Consider the following 7,875-nt stretch of genomic DNA (forward strand, 5'->3'; position numbering starts at 1 on the left):
TAATTAGCACCTTCCCATATCACCTCTGTCCATTTACCTGAGAACCAGGTGTTGCAGAAGGTAAGAGCCAAAATAAACCCCAGTTCTTCTCCAAAGAAACTATCTCTAAAAGAAAGTCTAAAATAAAAAATGACTGTGAGATGTCATTGTCCCATTTGTAGGAGGAACTGTAGAAATAACAGCCAGCAATCACACAGAATCTTAAGATTGTTCTTCATAAACTCCAAGCAATATTCTATTTATAACCCATGCTAATTAAATGTAATCACTTAACATTCATGATTAACAAAGGTCTTCTTGCTATTGTCAAATCTCAAGTGAAAGGCTTTCAGTTTTCTTCATTTCTTTTCAACAAAACCAATTTGGATGTCTCTTTCAAAGCAATATCTTTAATTGGAAAGTACTCATGTGTGAATGAATAACATGTTTCCTCAGGCCATTGATAAAATGTGCTGTTATCTAGGATTGCAGAAATATTTGGAATTTAACTGTGTAAAAAGACAAGAGCAGGACATCATGGGGGAGGGGGAATTCAGAAGATTCATTTTTTAAAAAATGTAGTAAGAAATGAAGGAAAGATCCAGTAAAATATAAAGCTCAATGGATAGGTTCAACAGGAAAATAGACACACCGAGAAAATCAATTCCGAAAGAAGTGAGGCAGTATGGAGGATAGAATAAAACGCACCGACATGCATATGAGAGGGCCACTGGATAGTAGTCTTTTGTTTCTCCTCCTAAAAGATGAATATTTACAGATTTTTAAAATAGTTCTCTTGAAAATTACTGTCTCAAAAATGGTATCCATAAAGATGCTGTAAAAACTGATCATTTCTGTTAATTAAATGAATGTAAGTTAAAAAAAAATTAGTAATTTGGGATAACCCCTCTTCTATGGATCGAATGTTTGTGTCCCCCCACAAATTCATATATCAAAATCCTAATTTCCAATGTGATGGTACTTTGAAGTGGGGCCTTCAGGAGGTGATTCGGATTAGTGTCCCCATAAAGAGGCCCACGAGAGCTCCCATAACCCTTCTGCCATGTGAGGTTACAGAGAAAAGACAGCCATCTAGGAAGTGGGACCTCACCAGACATTGAATCTGCCAGCACCATAATCTTGGACTTCTCAGCCTATAGAACTGTGAGAAAAAAATGTTTTTTGTTTATAAGTCACCCAGTTTTTTGGCATTTTGGTACAGTGGCCCGAAGAGACTAAAACATTCTCTCAGGCCAGATCTACCTGCTAATTCCCTTATAGTCATTTTGTTGTTGTTGTTCTTAAATAATCTGGAAAAGCACCTCGATTCCTCATTTTACTCTTTGTATGTAGATTTTAATTTAATTGATTCTCAAATTTTTGGACCAACGCATTCTTTTAGTCCTAGAATTAACCTCATTTTTATATAATAATAAATATAAGATTTCTTCAGTGTTAATGATATACTAAACATTGTAAAATGGTTCACATATTTTATATCACTAAATCTTACAACAATCAAAATAAATAACTGGTATGATTATTCTCATTTTGCGAATTAAGGAACTGAAGAAGAAAGAGGTTAAGACACTTACCCAAGGTCATACAGCTACTCATCCATAATGGAAAACAATTCACATTCCTTTGTCAAGATTAGTTTATGGCAACAATGAGCCATCTCATTTGTAATTATCGATCATTCTTTTATACCACCTATTTTACAGTCCTGTCTCTCTTCTTCCATTACAATCCATCCAGTTCCATCCTCTCTCTCTCCAAATAAAAAAAGTCCAAAGCCTGAGAAAAAATACCTAGATAACTCAATGGGTTTGCTTTTATTCTTTGCTTCTTAATGGAAGTATTTGGGTCATTTCCTTAATTTTTCATTTTATTATAATTGTAAGACCTGGCTTGCGGTATTTCATATATCTGCGAGGAATGAAGGAAAATCCTTTAAACTTGGTGTTTTGGCTAGCAAAACATTTTCGTATGTTCCTTAGGTCAAGGTTTAGACGAGAAATTTATTGCTGTGACAAGTAAGGAGCAACTGTGTGGCCCTGTGACCTGGCTAGAAGAGACAAATCTTGCTTTTTGAGCTTTTGTTTGGCAAAGTTTCCAAGCAGTGTTTCTAGAACAAAAGCCACCTCTGTTTGGTCCTTGAACATGGTGCCTGATTCAGACTGGAGTCTCTGAGCTGACTAGATGAGCTAGTTTAGGTTTCTTAAACTAGACCGGGCACAAGAAAAGCCTGGAGACTGAATAAATACCTAGCACAGCCTGGAAACATTTTCTTATAATAAACTTAGACTAAATTGCCAAGCCTTCCTCTTATTGCAGAAAACAATGACCACTTTCCGCTTTCCACTTATCAGGCCACCAAGGCTAAGGAAAAAAAGTGGTGCTTCAGAAGAGAAACCCCTTATCAGCCGCTGCTGGTGGTGGTATTATTTAAAACAAAGTCCATATTTGGCACTGTTTCTTAAACTTTAATGTGAATCTCCCGGGAATCTTGGTAAAGGTCAGATTCTGATTCTGGGGTGGAAATTGAGATTCTGCATTTCTAAGAGTTCCTCAGCAATGCTGATGCTACTGGTCCATGAACACGAAGGTATATAGACCTGTATGGAGGAAGGAGATTACTTTTAAATGTAGAAAGCCAATGGTTGGTTTCTTTGTGTTTGCTTTTCTCGAAGGCTTGTGCTAAATAATAAAATCTACTGCACTTTCTTCCCACCTTGCTGCTTGTGTTTGGAGAAACACAATGCAAGGAGCAAGCTGTAACTTGTGAACAGCAGACACATTAATAAAAGACAATTCCAGAGGGAGAACCCAAGACCGGCCCGTTGCCATGACGCCAGGTTAATGATACTGTGCTCGAAGAGTGATGCTCCCTGGAGTAGGTATCAAGTGACACCATCTTAATTACCCATAGAAAAAACTGCCCTATTTCCAGCAAACAATTATTTCCTGATCGATACTCCTGTCTTGTTAAGTACACTTTCTGGCCATTTATAACCAAATATCTGATATACCTTCCCTGAGGAGAACCACATTCTCAGTTATCACTACTTATCAGCTGCCTCAACACATACCACACACAAAAGTCTTCTACATTTAGCTATCCTAAATGTTTTAAACTTCTCATTATTTGTTATGCTTCAGTGAACTATAGATGGAGAAATGAAAAGGGCACATGATTTTCCTTCTAGCAATTTGTTTTATGCTTGTGGATAAGAGCTTGACTTGTGGGAAGGGAGTGGGGTTGTCTCAAGACCTCTCTGAGGAGACAAAGAAGGACCCAGCAATTCTACTTCTGAGTATTTATCTGAAGAAACTCAAAATATTAACTCGAAAAGACATATGTATCTCTTTATTCATTGAAGCATAATTTACAATAGTCAAGGTATGGAAGCAACTTAAGTGTCCATCAATAGATGAATGGATAAAAAAGAAGTGGCACATATATACAATGAAATATTAATCAGTCATAAAAAAGGATGAAATCTTGCCATCTGCAACAACATGGATGGATCTAGAGGGTACTATGCTGAGTGAAATAAGTCAGACAGAGAAAGACAAATACCACATGACTTCACTTATATGTAGAATCTAAAAAGCAAAATAAATGAACAAACAAAACAGAAATAAACTCATAGATACAGAGAATTTTGTATGGTTGCCGGATGGGAGGGAGTTGGGGGAATGAGTGAAAAAGAGGAAGGGATTAAGAAGTGCAAGTTGGTAGTTACATAATAGTTATGTGAATGTAAAAAATAGCATAGAGAATACAGTCAATAATATTGTAATACCTATGTATGGCATCATATGGGTACTAGATTTAGCAGAGTGATCACTTTGTAAGTTGTGTAAATGTCTAATCACTATATCATATACCTGAAAATAACATAATATTGTATGTCAACTGTAATTGAAAAAAATTATTAAAAAACAAAAACAACCACCACAACAGAAAAAGACCATTCTGAGGTATTTTCTTAACCTCAGTTGCCTGCCATTCTCCACTCCTCACAGGCCCTGCTCACTTCACTTTTGGTTGTAGCCTAGAGAACTCATAGATTGCTGTCCATCTGACACTCGATGAAATCTGGGTTAGGAGAACAGTGCAGCTCTCACTTCCCCTCTCGATTCTCTCTTTTACTTCCCTCCATAATACCACCACAATGAGCTGAAATTTTTCTCACGAGTGCAATGAGTTGAGTAGTATCTCCTCAGAACCTGCTCAGAATGGGACCTTATTTGGAAACAGAATCTTTGCAGATGTAGTTTGTTAAGATGAGGTCACACTTGGTTAGGATGAGGCCTAAATCCAATTATTGGTGTCCTCATAAGAGAAAAAGGCACACAGATACTAAGAGAAGACACGCAGAGAAGGTCTTGTGACAATGGAGGCAGAGATTGGAGTGATGCAGTTACAAGCCGAGGAATGCCAAAGACTGCTGGCAACCACCAGGAGGTAGGAAAAGACAAGGACAAATTCTGCCATAGAGCCTCCTCTTCCACTACCAGCTGCCTGACTACCCAATATTATTGACAATCCTTAAGGGTTCTTCTAAGAAGTAGAGTATTTTTATTTAGCTAAAACATCATCTTGCTTGGGAGATTAACACACTGGTTACCTAGTTCCTTGCTATTCATAGTGGTATTCTGGACCAGCAGACCCTCAGGCCCAAACCCAGACCTAGCGAATCAGATTCTGTATTGAAGTCGAATTTCCGGGTGAGTCATAGGCACATTAAAGTTTGAGAAAGACAAATCTACAGAGAATTGTCCACCAGGATGCAAGTTCCCTGGAGGCAGGGACTTTATCTTGTCACTGCTATGCTATCACAGGAAAGATTTGCAGTAATCTACTGAATGATGGATTTGGTTCTCAAAAGCAGTTAAATACGTTATATAATATGAGTCATATAAAATGGGTCAACAGGGCTTTCTATGGGTGCCACGGAGATAGGCAGAATCATGTTGCGGTTATATTTTGTTTAACATAGCATGATTTTTATATTTGCTGTGTTAGTATGACTTAGGTTGCTTGGCATATGCTATGCTCTATTAGATATAGTGATTTATTACTACTATTTGTATTTCTTTTAATACTTCACAAAGGACTTTCATGTGTCTTACTTCATTTAATCTTTACAGTATGCAAGGACTCAACTCTGTGAACATAGGTATCTTTACTTAATACACAGGCGAACTCAAAATTGAAAGATTTATAGAAAGATTGATAGTGAGTTAATAGCAAACAAGAATGTGCACGCAGAACACCCAAGTCTAGACCACTGGCCAACTATCTACCACTGAAGCCTCATACTTAGAACTTAGGATTGTATAATGCTAATGATGTTCAAATTTCTGCAGATGAACATGACAAAAAATATAACATTATGATTAATAAAAAATTTTCATTTAAAGGCATTGCTCTTAGTTTTATATACTAACACTTTTGTTTTTGAGTTACTAATTAATGTCTGCTGTAAACCCTCCAAATGAATATTGACAATATAGACCTGTAAAGATTTCATAAAAGAAAATTTAAAGTAAAATCATACTGGGTATTCATCAGAGAGCTAATACAAAATTGTCTGCCTTTTACAGTTCTATATCCTTGTGAGTTTGAAAGAGAACACGTTCTATTTTATGGAAATGTCACTATTTTTCTATCAGAAAATAAACCTTCATTTCTTTTTGATGACACCCAGAATAATCTCTGATCATGTAATTTACTTCTCAGTTCACCAGAAGATATTTGTAGCAAAGTGAACCTCAGAGATGTATTTTTAGGATGTTATGACGTTAGACGAGAAGTAGATAACAGGCATTTGGTAGGAATTCACGACAATGTGATACTCTTTTATAAATGATTCCTTCCTCATGTATTTTTATATATGAATGTCATTAGATGCATTCAACTATCTTGTTCAATGGACTTTATTGTTTAAATCCAAGAATGAGAACTATTTCTTGGTTGTCTTAATGTCCCTCAGAATTTTGTACACTGCCTTGCATTAGCTATGAGTTTCATAAATATTTGTTTAATTGAATTACTCAACTGTATTGTGAGACCCCATGTTTATATTCTCTAGATGAAGACTCTCCCCTAAAACCTAAAGTAATAATGATGAACACTCAACTCAAGATTCTTTTTTTTTTTTTTTTTTTAACACTGGAAGTTTTATTTTATTTTATTTTTTTTATTTTTTATTTTTAACATTTTATTTTTTTAATTTTCCCCCTCCCTTCTCCCCTCTCCCATCTGGTTCAATCAAGATTCTTAAAACAATCTTTAAATAAATTAAAATGGGGGTCTTGTTAAACTGTATTACCTTCTACAAAGTCCGCCCTTAGAGTGAACACCTTGCAAGGCATCCCAGCACCATTTTCTCTCTGGAGCTTTCCTTATCCGTCCATTCTTGGTCAAAGTAGAAAGAATAAATTTGAACCTGGTAAGTGAATCATGTACCACAGATCTGGAAGTGCGTTATTCAAGATACGAGTGACAAATGTAAGCAAAGTTTTACCTGAAGAGACCTGGAGAAAAAATAAAACAATATCTATATACTGAGAACCTGTATCAGGTACTGTCCTGAATTCTTTATAAATAGCAAACTTCACTATTACTGCCTTCTATTTACAGATAAGAACATACGGGGAAACTGAAACAAAGAACTATTGAGTAACTCTCCCAAACTAGTTAGTGGCAAGGCTGGGACTTGAACTCAGGCTCTCTGGCTCCAGAGGAATTACTTCCTATGGACATCTGCATTGGTAAGGCTCCGTGTTCAATCTGGGAACGTTTTTACTCTTAGGACCAAGTGGCCTAGGAATACGGATTTTTTAAAAAATGGTCTACATTATCCTAAGTCTACGTTAAAACGCAAAACACCAATTCACCACAGCAGATGGAGGCTGAGATTCCTCTTGGTTTCTTCTGCTGAAGCGATTGCATATCAGCTGCCTCCCCACAGAGACATTACATTATCGCCCTGTCCTATCTTCTGCCTTGTGTCTTTGTCTTTCTGCTGCTAAACAGAGCTGACCATAATAGAATGTGCAGAGAATAAATAACCCTCTAGACTTCCCAGCTGAAGAGTAGTGGTCAGTGGTGCAATGAAAAGAAAACAGTCAATGGCAACTGCTGCTGAGAGACACTGGCTAATTTTAACAATTGTGGAACCTTCTGCTACAGTGATGCTCTTAACTGCTCCTGTTTTGTCAAATACTGCAATGTTGTGCTTGGAATCTGTGATCTTGCTGGTCAGACCAGCAAACCGGAGACTGGCTTCTTAAGCACAGCTGAACTTGAAAGAAAACTGCTAGGGACTGATTATTTCACAGTACGTATAATGAATAGAGAGTATAAAGTTATTCTGTAAATTATTGTCCTTCATTTTCCTGAATATACTGTCTTCCAGGCATCTGGACTGTCTTCTGCCCCTCAGTCTCCGAGGTGGTGGCTGAGCTGATTCACTGCAGCCATCACCCCATGTAAGTTTGACTCCCTGTGGGGCTTCATCATCATCTCCATGCTGCCTTCCTAGTCAAGCTGGGAGCCTGTCTAGCTTTGCCAGGGAGAGATCTTCTCAAAGTGCTCTCCAATAGTGGTGCCTACCTAATCTTAAGATCTAGAAATTAAGCACCCAAAAACTTTTTTACTTGCCCCTACCCACACCCTAGGGCAGACAGGGAGGTTGGGCATGGGAAAGTTCTCTTCCTTTTAACAACTAAGGAGCGATGCAACTACTCAAGGGCCTACAGGATATAACTCAATGGAGGAAATTATAACACTTTCCTTCCATGCGTCTCTCTTTGGATCTGTCTGCTATTACCCAGGGCAATAAGCGGCACCATATTCCTTTTATCTCTACTTACATTCAT

This window comes from Pteropus medius, unplaced genomic scaffold (genome assembly GCF_902729225.1).
Source record: "Pteropus medius unplaced genomic scaffold, Ma_sr-lr_union100, whole genome shotgun sequence".
In the NCBI taxonomy this organism is placed as follows: domain Eukaryota; kingdom Metazoa; phylum Chordata; class Mammalia; order Chiroptera; family Pteropodidae; genus Pteropus; species Pteropus medius.